This window comes from Manacus candei, unplaced genomic scaffold, assembly GCF_025592945.1.
Source record: "Manacus candei isolate 608988 ecotype Guabito, Panama unplaced genomic scaffold, ASM2559294v1 h1tg000041l, whole genome shotgun sequence".
In the NCBI taxonomy this organism is placed as follows: Eukaryota; Metazoa; Chordata; class Aves; order Passeriformes; family Pipridae; genus Manacus; species Manacus candei.
Window position 1 is genome coordinate 8,687,641 of NW_026138089.1, and position 13,630 is coordinate 8,701,270.

The window sequence follows — 13,630 nt, forward strand, 5'->3', positions numbered from 1 at the left end:
ACTGGATTCACCAACAAAAGGCAGATGCATATGACTCAAATGCAAAGAGATAAGAGAAGGTCTGGAAAGGCTCTTGTATCTCACAGCACAAGACAAGACCCAAAAGTTGACACTGATGCTGGATGAATTTGCATAAAGGAAGGAGAGAAGGTATTCACATTCATCTATAATACAACAGTAAAAGCAGCAGAAGAACTGTGACATCTCTCAAGGATGTGGAAGACAAATGTTCTTCTGAAACAGGCAGGTGTCAGTCACACACATTAGGGGACACAGTCAGGGAACAGCCTGTTTAAACAGCCTGCAGCAAGCAGTCCAAAGTACAAGGTCTAAAGGTCCCCTTGGGCTTCATATAGCAGATGAAATAAGAGTGTTCAACGTGCTTCATTCCAAAACGGCGGCAGTTGTGTCTGCTGTGCAGAAGCACATGTCTGATTGCAATCAGAGTGCTGAGATACCAAGGGCACCCAGGTATAACAGCCTGCCACAGACAGCACAAGGACAGCTTATCGATTCACATCTGGGACTTCATGTTCTGCAACACTAGTGCTAACAAGCTCCCTCAGCCAAGACTACCTAGCAGCATATTTCTTGGGACACACCACTCCCTCCTCCCCAACACACTCTTTTTGTTACTATTTTCAAAAATACGAGTTAGCCAGTTTTCAGTTCATTATGTTCCACATTCACTGTTAGGGGAACGATTTCAAACACTGGTAGTTCAAAGCAAAAGTTTTTGAGTTTCCCCTGGCTTCTTCCACAGCTGGCTCCAGCTTCTTTAGCTCTTCACAGAAAGAGACTCCAATGTTCAACAAAATAAAACATCATAAAATCTGCTTTCTAGGAGGGTAAAGATTTCTCCTAAAAACTTGATTTTTCATTTGTGTCTCCTTTCAGCTAATTCCTCCAGCTACACGTGTGCATTAAAGCACTTTAGACAGATTGCATATGTACTTGAGACTGTTACCCTTTATACTGGAGAGCAGCAGGTGCATACTGGTGTATTTTAGAAAAAGCTATAACAATAGACCATTCATACAGTCTTCCCTCCTTTCAAATGAGTCAACATTGAATGTGTCCAAGTTACACTTTGCTGGAAAGCAACTGATACTATGAAAAATAATTTTGATTTTTTTTTTGTTTGTTTGGTATGTTGTGTGTGGGGATGTTGAGTATGGAGTGGAGAGAGCTGGAAAACTGCTGCTACTGTGTGGGTTAATTCACAAGCAAAGAGAAGAGCAAAACAACGGTCCAAACAACCAAAAATACAAAAAACCCCAAAACCCCAACACATAAGCAGTACACAACCTGCGTGTAAGAAAGCTTGGTGCTAACACAGCTGTGCCAAAGTAAATCGTCCTGATTTTCTTACAGCTTTTGCATGACTTTATCTGCATACAGATTGAATGGAAGAGGCATCATTTCTATAGCACACAGCATCCACTGAACATTAATCACCATTACCCACTTAGATATTGCAATATGCAAGACTGATTGCTGCTGTGTTCACAACTGCTCCGCAGCTCTCTCAAGTGTGCCAGCCCTCAACATTACTCCTCTCCACCTTCTTAAAGGAAATTTAAAGGAAAACACTGAATTTTCATGCCCCAAAAGGAAAGACAATGTAAATGTTAAAAAGTTAGATGAGTGGCACATAATTTTAGAATTATCACTGCTCCCCAGCAATTGAGTCAACAGGTCATTTTGGGATTCATTATTTTTCTCACATTTGTTCATTAACCTAAATTTATAAAAAAAACTAATTGGAAAATAACTACACATTTGATTCATATAGGGGTCTTGCATTTGGTTGACTTTCTATTTAGGGCTTTCTTTCTCTTTTTTAATTTTTTTTTCTTCTACTACTTTATAAGAATATAAAAAGGTGTTTTTCCAATGAGACAGGACAAGTTTGCATTTGATTGTTTGTCATCAGTTTGTCATATTAAAAAGTTTTAACAGGCAGTTTTAAATTAGAAAACCTCTAAAATAGTCACAAATACAAGCTTTTTTCTTCTTTTTTTATACTCGTGTATGTTGAACATCACAAAACAAAAACAGCAATCAAGCATGTCTAAATGCATTAACTTTTCCTTTTTATAACATATGGCTGCACCTTTGAAGCAGTAAGTGCCAGAGTTCATGAGATACATCACATATCTTGCAGGGTGTAGCATTTCTTCTTCAGTTAGTCAGTTTTGGAGAACGACATGAAGGAGTACTAATTGCAAAATGGAATACTCTTAATTAATACAGCAATCTGTTGATGAAAAAAAAGTAGGTTTACTTTTGTATATAGTTTAGGTAATAACAGGTTTCCCTACTTTCATTTATAAGTAAAAATTTTGGCATTTAGGGTTAGTACATATTTAATAAGATGTGGGAATATACAGTCCATTTCTTCACTACTATGGGTATACAATACACATCTGTACACTGGGTATCTGCACTGGTATAAAAGTTAATCATGAACTTAACAGAATATCTGAAGTTGTACTTGGCCTCAGTTAGGTGCTGGGGAACTTCTTCCATGAAATGGAAAAAGAGAGGATAAACTACATAGAAAATAAAAACCTGTTCATCCCACACCATTTCCAGTTCCACATGAATATGAATATATTTGCTTTCTTTTACTTCTGCATTCATGATGGATTCAGCCTAGAATTAACTGACTCTTTTGTCTGTATCTGGGAACTTCCATTGCTTTGCTCCCAAGCCCCAGAGAATTTTAAAATATCTCAGTGGATGTTTTGCAAGGCATTTCTTGGGTCTGCAGTCAGAAATTCTGCTAAATACGTGGCCACTGTGACACCCAAAACATTTGTCAGAAGAGATTGAGAAAGAATATCAACCTTAATCTCATGGCCAATTTTTTCCCTCTCTCTCCCTCTTCAAAGAAAATACCTCCCCAACCCCTCTTTCCAATAAGCTGAACATTGGAGGGCAGGAGCGTTCATCAGCCACTTGGCAGTTTTGGTTTTACATGCTGTGGCTGTATCCAAAGTCCTTCCTTCAACAAAAGAAACCAGTCTCCTCAGGTGCCTCTCCTATGTCAGAACAGACATCTCGGTCATCACTGAAAGCCCCACTAAAAATGTGTGCTTCTGAATTGTGAAATAAAATAGAGTCACCAAGGGGCTAGCAGCTGAGTGCTGAAGCAGACACTACTGTGTTGAGTAGTGCACGTACAAGGTTTCCTACCAGCACACATGCTGGGCAGGAGGCAAACAACTGCCCTTTAAAGTAGTTCTTTCACTACCTGCAGCAGGAGGGAGGAAGAAAATTTCTAACACAAGTAATGCCAAAGATGATATGCACCATTAAAACTAATAAAGAGCTAGCCCAAACTGAACTTTTAACCTTAAATTTTGGCAAAATGAGTTTGCTCTTCATGAAGGTGTGGGAAAAGAATAAAAGCAGTTTTGACGACACACAATTTAAGTGCATGTAGGCTAACTGTGGTATCTTATTTCTTTAATAAAACTGAAACCACAAAAGTTGCATTTTTTTCTACACCGACATACTCTGACTCCTTATTACTTAATAAAATGTATTAGATTTAATCACTAATTCTTCTGTAGAGGTAAATCAAAACATGAAAATGGACTAATATGTAATACAGAGACTAGAGTATCTCAATACTAAGACTAATGACAGTCTTTGACAGCTCATATGAAAACATTTTTTTAAAATTAGTATTAATAAAATAATTTTGCTACATTAATACACCTGTTGCAATACCTTTGGTATATGTCAAATAGAAGTAACAGACTATCAGTAAAGCACAGTAAAGTTAATGGATTTCTTAATTTGTGTAGATCGATGATAAAATGTACCTTCATGGTGACACCAGCAACTCTCATTATACAACTTGCATACAGAAAGGTACCCTCCCAAAAATATTACTAACTCAGGAAAGTTCATCTATTTTACTGGTTTTTTTAGAAAGGACCTAACTGAAGCAAACATAAAAACCTCTTAGTAATATAAACCTTACAAATACATAACTCAAAATTTAGATGAAGGCACAAAATCACAGTCTGGAAGATACTCTTTGAATCTTCCATCTCATTCCCTCATATTAATTTTTTGTAACTTTAAAGAAAAAGGTAGATCCTACACAGGCAGCTTTCAGAAAAGCTTTCAGTTAACCACTGAAAAGTAGAAAGTTGTATTTTTCCTTTGGTCACATAAAGCAAAGAAAAGTTTCCTCTTTCTTCTCCCCCACCATTTTGCTCTTTTTTTTTCTCTAGGTTCTTGGGCTACAGTTGTCATTTTAATAGCCGAAAGCTTAGAACACTGCTAAAATGGAAAAAGAAAAAATTAAAAGGAAGTCAACTGTGTTCTTGATCCCATTTTATTTTCCAGGATAGAGGTAAGAAAAACAAACAACAAAAAGTAAATTTTCAGAAAAACATGTTTCTCTCTAAGCAGTATTTTGAAAAAGTATGCATAAAGCATAGAGCACAGGCTATTTCTTATCTTAGTATTTAAAGAGCATGGTAATACAGTGCATTTAACCTATCCATCAGGGTTATGGATTTTTTAAATTACCAGGTTTTTAATGCAAAAGTTTGGGCACCTGAAAAGAACTATTCCAGTCGCCCTTCCTGCCCTCTCATCTCCCTGCCTGAAATGCATACACTCCATTTCAGCAATTCTTTTCATGGCACCTTTGGAATATGGATATCAGAGGAGTTCATAAATTCATTCATCAAAAGTCCTGTGGTGTTGATGGTACTTTGGGTGCTCAGCCAGCAATGAGCAAGAAAGCATCAAACCAGCTCCACTGCTGGGGGAGGAGACCATACCTGCATCCCACTGTATGTGGATCAGCTGTTTTCAGCACCTCATCAAAGCACACCCTTAGGCCTATTCAGCCACAGAACAAAACAGGTTTTTATTCCCACTGCGTAAACTACAACATGCTATCCAAAGTGTAATAACACAAAATTAAATCAGAAGCAAAGGATCAGGAGAGTGTTATACAAAAGCAGGGGGAAGATTGCACTCACTCTTTCCATAGTTTCTCCCCCAGCCTTGTACTAGCCTGTACTTATACTCAGATGGGAGAAAAGCTTAGTTTTTTTCCCTATTTAAAATAAAATCTTGGAGAACTCAGTTCTTGATGGGCATTGATATTTATTTATGATTATACTTAAAGATATGTGGAAAGGGTAATATACTTGATGGCTGTAAAGCACCTAATTCTGCATTCTACCTTAGAGCATCTCATTTAGTCCCTTTTTAGTTGTAGAGCTCACTACCTAATACAAATAGTACATTTAAATAATAGATTTAAATAGATACATGCAGAATGGCCACCAAGGGTGGCCAGGGTGTGTTCCCCCACCAAGATCAGAAGTGTGGGCTTCCGGCACTGATCTAAAATTGCCAAAGAAGTGACAAGATCAAGGAGGTCACACCCATCTGTAAGTCAGATGCTGTATCTAAGACGTATCTTTGTCACCAAAAAGCTCTGACCTGAATTGCTGCTTCCAGTCTTCTTCATTTAGGATCTGAAGGGATGATGGGACTAATCCCTGACAGCTCTTGCAGCCCTCTCTCCTTTGGGGTCTGCTTCACAGGCACCAAATTGCTTTGGAGTCTCCATCAACTACAAAAGGAACTCTGGGATAATTTTCCTTACTGACTCCAGCCTCACACTGTGAGCTCACAGAAACAAACCAGTGTTCATGCAACTGTCCCAAATGTAGCCCTGAGCCCTTGGTACAGTTAGGTGCTCTTTCAACTTGATCAGGACTTGCCTTGACCCCATCAGATGTCTTGCAGAGGCCGTAACTGGGAAACAAAGAGGTAATTGGCTCTCATGGCTACATATCTTACATGATAAGACATTACATTGTAGTCAGTGATCCTCTTGTTAAGTGGGTAACATGGATATCATCATCATTTGGTTATACTTATTTCCTTTGGAACGTGTTCGTTTAGTCAAAATTATATAGGTTTTAAATGTGTGCGAAAGAAGGGTATTGTACCACACTTCCAAGATGCAATTCCCTTTCTCTAATCTATTTTGAAAATATTTAACTTCATTTCAACATGCAATTAGATTAGGTTCTTATTGGACTATTAAAATCTTCAGAATAATCATCCATCTAAAGCTATTCTACAATATGAATTACTTGTATTTTCTATTTTTATGAAATGTATTTGGTAAGAATCCAAATAGCTTTTAATTTTTTTATGTAACTGCCAAATCATAATACAGGAGGTCAGAGAATGCCTGAAGCAAAATATAATCCATGATATATGTGCTCTTTTTTTTCCCTTTTCTCTTGCAGGTCTGAGTAATAGAAGGGCACAAGCAATTTCACATGCTGTTCTGCATCGCAGGATTTAGTCAGAATTAGTTCACTGAAATAATTAGTTTATTTCCATACTCACACAGAATAATGAAGGAAAGGTAAAACATCTAAACTAGACCAGACAAGACCAAACAGATACCTTCTGCACCCTGCTGCATGGGGGGAAAAAGCTATTTTCTAAACAGTTTAAATAGTAAACAGTATTTTTATATGTATTCTAAACAGTATTTTAATATTACCACAGGATTACAGAACATTCTTAGTCAGAAGGGACCCACAAGGATCATCAAGTCCAACTCTTAAGACTTACAAGCTACATCAATGTATGAATTTCTGCATAGGTGCACACAATATTAGGTAGCATTAGTAAGAACTGCTAACTCAGATAATGCTGATGCGTGTAACCCATGGAAGAGACAGGGAAGTATGAATATGGGTTTTTGTATTGCTGGCTTGTAGAAGTCCTCATGCAACAACCCAGCTCCTCTTGTGTGCTTAAAAGCTGTTGTTTCCATCTCTGCATTCTTATCCTCTGGATCTTGTCTGAGTTGTTTTCAAAGACTGTTGCTTCTTACAGCCCTGCTCTTCATTCAGTAAAAATTGGGAAAATAAAGCCACGAGGCACCCCCAGGATGACAATCATCCTCTACCCAGTAAAATGAGTCAGAGTTAAGACTCCAGTTTCAAACGTGGGAACACATATGAAAAAGGACATGAACTGAGGAAAATCACAGAATCATAAAATGGTTTGGGTTGGAAAGGATCTTAAAGAACATCTAGTTCCAAACCCTTCTGTGGGCAGGAATAAAAGCAGAAAGTAATTCTGTATTTGCTAAAACTCATCATTCCTTTTGCAGAGAACAGGCAGTTCTACTCCAGTGTTTGGTATAGAAAGGTCTGAACTTCACACATTCTACTGTATGCAGTGGCCATCTTCTACATATCTCCAATTTCAAATTGATATGATATTTATGTTCAAAATTACGACAATATTCATCAAAATAAAAGTCATTGTAGGAGTAGGAGAAGGTTCAAAGTCAGTCGCTACTATGGACTTCACTACAGTTAATTTACCTTGGCAGGCACTCAGGTACAATGCCAGGCAAGATAACAAGTACAAGTGAAAACAAAATGATATTCTGTGCACTCTGGCTGTATAGTGCTGCCAATCCTGTGAACCTTCTGAGACGTGCAACTAAACCTGAGGATAACAAACCATGAGAGCTGCAAAAGCTGATGTTATGCATAAAGATCTCACTAAGTGAGCACTTAATTATTAATATTATGTAGATTTGTTACGTTTGTAAGACTATAACATCAAATAACTACACAAGAAAAGTGCTGAAACTGGAATGTCGCTTAAAAAATATAAAATACAACCAGAACATGAAAACAAGATGGACTACACCATTCCAGATTATTCATCTGCAAATTTGGATGTTTGAAATCATTAGCCTCAAACTCACAGTAATCCCGATTTTTTTCTGAAAACTGAAAGCAGCTACATACATCTGAAGCTAAAGCACTGACCCTAGGTTCACAGAAATAACACAAACTATTTCATGTTACACAAGTAAAATCATCATACACCAACAGACAAACAACTTAATGTAGCAGAAGATCACATATTAAATTTCTTGCCAAAGCCAATAACATTTAAGATCCTTAGTGACTTAGACATTTATAACATTTACTGTATCTTATTTATGACTTACAATAGGATGGTTAAATTGAAGAGGAAAAGCAGAAAACCAACTTATCTTTCAGGAGGATTTCTACACAGAAAACTAAGCTTAAAATCAAATTACATCTTTTCTTTCCTCAATCCAGGTAGTCATCAAGTGTAGCGTGTCTTGCAACTTTCTTGCAAGTTGTTGTAGGAACCATTGCTACATTTATGCAAAAATATTCAACAGACAATTGTTTAGATAATCAATTTGAGTTTGATACTAGACCACATAATGTTTTAGTTTTGGTTTATATCTGAAATATAAACAATTGAAAAAAAAAAAAAAAACAAAACCACCAGCTTTTCAGAAAGGGCTTCTGCAGACGATTGATAACCCTAATTTTCAAACTTGACAGTGCTCTCCTTCAGCTTCCACAAAAACAAGTACATCAATTAAAAAGAAGCCATTGCAAATCAGAACCACTGTTATCTGACAATTTTTAGCTTTGCAAAATAAGTTGATTCATAAAGACATTACACCAAAATTACACAAATCACTACTGAAATAGGTATTAGCTGTCAGTCTTCTTGGTAACAGAAGCAGAGTAATCAAGAATATTAGCAACACGCAGTCTTAGCTGCCATGTCTGCATTAAAAGTTCTCCCATTAGGGATACAGCTCAAAAAATAAACAGAGATAATTTAAAACATCAAATTTTGCAGCTGTTTTGGACTTCAGACATCATGCACCAATGATACACCTAAACACATAGATTTATAATTTCTAGTTAACTTTTAAGTCAGATCCTGAGTCCATTTTAGGAATATCTATCCTGCATTCAAAAGGGTAACTGCACTTCATACAGATACACCCAAGATAGAAATACACCCCAGGCAGGCACAGCTTCAGTCTTGTGGTGCAAGGATGGCTGGTACAGCAAAACCACCTGTGAATGGTGTATGCCTGTATTTCACATTTCAGCATTCTGGAAGCAAAGACCAAGAGAAAAAAAACTTTCCCCAAGTCCCCAAGTTAATTATGGAGATACAGAGTGCACCTGGTCAGTGCATACTCATCACACCTCCCAGTGCAGGTGCATAAACTACACATGCAGAGCTCATACAACCTGCCTACCACATGAGTACATCATTTATGTACTCCTTATGTAGTACTTGTGTAACCCCTACAGTAACAATAACCAATAAATGGTACCAGCATATGACTTTGAACCAACTGTATTATTACTGTCAACCAAGCTAACTAGTTCAGAGGTATTTTAAAAGGTGCGACTACAGTTTAGGCATACCTTAAAATGAGTATTTCAGACACTCCTCACTCCCCAGCTATTAAACATGGCTTCAGAAAATTCCAAGCAATGTAACTGCCTAGCTAATAAAACCTTGATTATTACTGATGGGATTTAACACAAAATTTGCATAACCGTTAATAAAAGCTATCGCAGTAAACAACCTTCATGCATCGTGATGAGATTAAATGAGAAGTCTGCTAAACTGGTAGGAAGTTCTGCAGTTTGTTTAATCTTTTACAGGGAAAATCTCTTTTATACAATCTCACATTATACTGGCATAATCATTTCTTGTACACAAAAACTCCTTTCTGTAAAGTATGACGAGTTAGAAAGAAAAATAAGCAGAGCACTAAAAATTTGATTACTAGCATGCAACCACACACACACAGAGTGCTCTGTGCAGACAGATCCAAAACATGAATGAGGACAAAAAGACAATGATAGAGACTTTTAGACTATCTCCTTAGTCTCCCAAAGATAAAGTATATAAAAATACCACTATTGACCATCATTCAACTGAACCCAAAATGCTCTCTTTACAGCAGACTGTAAGACTAAGCAGTAGCACAGTGAGAGGCAGTCAACCTTGGAATTACATATGCTTTCATCAAGTTCCCTGAATATGGACAGTACTTATCAAATGGGGCACTCTTTCAGGACTTTGGAGCCTTATCTAATCTATGCTGACAGAAGAGAAGAGATTAACTCAGAACACATGGGCAACACTTAGTTTTTCAAACCAGCTGTGTTAAAAGTATCCACGTCTCCAATTAAATAGTAAATGTAAACTTTTAAAATTATAGCTCAGATGCAAAAACACTGATCTACTTTATTTCAGTTTAAGTGGTAGCAGTGACTATGGGACAAACTTCTATCCAGGTGGAAACTTGCTAACAGCAGATGAAGTCAGCCACGGTTCTGTCCAAATGAGTTTAAAATTCCTCTGAGGACAGAAATTAAACCACTTCCGTGGGCAAACTCTTCCAGGGCTGCATTGTCCCTGTAGAAAAAAGTTTCTTCCTACTGTTCAAACCCAAGTTAAAATTTGTGCCATTACATCTCTCTTTTTGCCAGAAATCTGCTTTAAGATCCTTGTAAATGCCCTTAAAGAAGTTTTAGGATGCGACTGGACTGTTCTTCAGATTCCTCTTTTCTAGACTATGCAAGCTCAACTCTATCAGACTCTCCCTCACACCCACATTCCTTAAGTTCCTCACCATCTGCTAGACCTCTGAATGGTCTTTCTTCAACCCTTCAATCTATCTTTTCGAGTTCAGTGCCTCCAAAATCAAATGGAGTATTCCAGATAGCCTCAAAGATACTAAATAGAGGGGATAAAAACTATCCTTGAGGGGCAACTACTAGTGCAACCCAGTGCCTTATTTACCTTATTTGCAGTGACAGCACATTTAAGGTTCTCGCTCAATTCAACATAACAAGGGTTTCATTTGCACCAGTGCTCCCTCTGGATTGAAACTACCACTTAGAATGTCAAACAATGTAATTTAGCATATCTGCAGATATGCAAAAAGCGCCTCTTGCTTCATGACCCAGGTTGTTGATGAAAACTCTGACAGTGTCAGCCTTGGCATCATTTCCTAGAGTACCCTGCTTGTTAAAGACCACCAATTGGATGTAAAGCACCATGAACCTTTCAGCAGCTAATTTTCAACCCATCTAAAATTCCACTTGCCTAGCCCATACTACTTCAGCTTCCAAACGAAACACCTATGGAAGACAGTGACAAAAGCATCACTGAATTCAAGGGATCTACTGCTTGCCCTCACCCCTACAGCAAGTCATTTGAGCCAAAGCAGCAATAAGGTGAGTAAAGAACAATTTGCCCTTGCTAAATCCATACTGACTGATTATGGTTGTCTTCTTGCTCTTTATGTGTTTGGAAATGAGAATATACTCCATGACCTTTCCAGATGAAGCTGAGTGGCCCACAGTTGCCAGATGCTCCTTCTTGTCTTTCTTAGAGATGGATTAAACATCAACCTTTTCTCTTTCACTGGAGACCTCCCCCAGCTGCAGGCTTTTTGTAGCGGTCTCATATCTTCCAGCTCTTTCAGTACCCTCAGCAGCTCCCATCCAATCCCATTCTTCTGGACATAGCTTCTCCAAGCAGCCACTAACTTGTTGCTCTTTAGATGTTGGCTGTGCCTCTCAAAAAATCCTGGCATATAGAGAGGTAGGGGAACAGGCTTTTCCTGAAGCATGTAGTGCTTTTGTTTTTCTGTATCATCATATACTAGATTGTTCCTTGTATCCATTCATGAATTTACACCTTCCCCAAACCTCCCATTGCTATCAAGCTAGTTTAAGAATCTCTTATTATTATTTTAGCTAGTTTTGGCTCTAACTGGCCTTAATAATTTTGACTATGTGACCAAGCTATGATTTTGTATTCCCCCACTGTTACCTGTCCTTGTTTCAGTACACTCCACCTTTTGCATGGCACCTTTCTGAGTTTAAGTTACCAAAACAGTTACTTGTCAAGTGGATCTTATTTAAAAGCTCAATCTTCTTGCACAATAGGATTTTTTTTTCCTGAGCTCTCAGTAAGTTTTCATATTAAAATCAAACTTTACATGGGAAGACTGAGAAGTCTGCCATACAGACACCTGTCCTTCTTACCTCTGGCCCTAGAGGCCTACAGTCACCTTCAATCTGCTGAAAGCTTTTCCTGGTTGCTTCACTTATGGCTGTCTAGATGAGCTGCCAAGGAAGCAGTCAGAAAGCCAGATAAGCTGTGGCAGCCTTTCTGCAACACTATGGATCCAGGCTCCAGTCAAGCAGCAGCCCTCCCCAGATGACCAATCTGGCTAGCAAACAACAGGCCCTGTCCCATAGGGGGTGAAGTCACAAACCAGTAACACTTGTCATGGCATCTTCATAGGATGGGTCTGAATCAGTGATGCGAGGTGTCCAGCCTGCAGTCCCCCCACTAGCAGAGATCATCCATATTCCTCTGCTGATGAAGCCCAGGCAAAGAGCCACAGAGGCAGAACCTTCTGCGTGTGCATCTGCCAACCTCTCCCCAGTCCAGTACTTAATAACTGGTAGGGGTCACCTACCAAGGTTAATTTGATCTGATAGCTGGGAGAGAGAGAGAGAGAAAGAGAGAGAGAGAGTGCAAGCACTGCAACCTGGGGCTAATCCAGCCCCGCATGGGCACCGGCTGGCCAGCCACATGGCAGCTGCCTGGGGCCACAGGCAAGCGCCTACTGCCCCTCTGCTTCCCGAGTGGGTCAAAGACAAGTGCTGGGGAAGGGATCATAGGTCCTCTTGGCTAAAGGCTGTGGTAGACTATTTTAGGACCACTGAGATCACCACCCATCTGGCCAGCTTGAAATACATTCGACAGTGAGTTAAAATGTGTGACAGGCACAGAAACAGGCAACAAAGTTATATAACCTTTTTTTTTTTCCTTTGGAAACCAGGCTAAGAAGTCACCCCTACACATGCATATGTCCTCCATATCAGCAAACTAGTTTTGCTAAATCCCAGTTTCCAGTTCATGTCTTTATTTCATCCATCGACCATTAATATCATCTGATTTCCTTCTCCATTCCTGGTTGGCACTATTGAGACCATACAGTCAGAATATGCCCTTTTTGTTTCTGTATCATGGAGGAAAGATACAGGATGTCTCCACAGCACATGATTTTCTCTAACCCCCGTGTTCCAATATGCTGCTATAAAAAGAATCAGAATTTGTTTTATGCCTAAACACAGAAGATGAAGCAGGTGCTAAAATTCCAAGTCTTAGGGTTGGACAGTTGTATCTATTACTCAGTTCCATCAACAGAAAATATAAATGGCTCAACAGCATTAAAAAGTTATTGCAGATTTGCTACCATAAAGTTGAAACTCTAGTTTTACAGAGTTTTTTCCCCATATTTTCCCCACATTAGAAATATTAAAAAAATTAATTTAATACTACCCACTACCAAGCTTAAATGGTTAGACAGCCCATTATATGGAAAATTAACATCTTCCACAATCCTTAAAGGGGATTTCATCCAAGATATAACTTATAGTAAAATGAAGAACAAAAATGAAAAACAAAAAAGTTCTAGTCAAATCTACTGATTTGCATTTTAGCTGTAACATAATAGAAACAAATCTAATATAAGCATTTGTGGGATTTAGGCAACTAATGAAATACAAGCAAATTATATTGATTTTTCCCCCCTCAACAGCTATGATTTAGATAATGTAAAGAAAACACCAAACAGTATTAATAAAAACAGAAATGAAAGCCTGCAGTTTCAAGTCAGGTTGCTCCATGCAATCATTCTCATAGATAAAAACCA

General features: G+C 38.3%; 1 protein-coding gene across 5 annotated transcripts in view; it reads right to left on the reverse strand.

Moving 5' to 3' along the window:
- Positions 1–13,630, reverse strand: part of FRMPD4 (FERM and PDZ domain containing 4) — a 300,487-nt gene that overhangs the window by 153,375 nt on the left and 133,482 nt on the right. The window contains exon 1 of one of the 5 annotated variants that reach the window (XM_051794910.1): positions 11,949–12,392. The exons of the other annotated variants lie outside the window; for them this stretch is intronic. The gene's annotated coding sequence lies outside the window, so the exon portion shown is untranslated. Of the gene's footprint in view, positions 1–11,948; positions 12,393–13,630 lie in introns of those variants that run through there. 5 annotated transcript variants of the gene reach the window in all.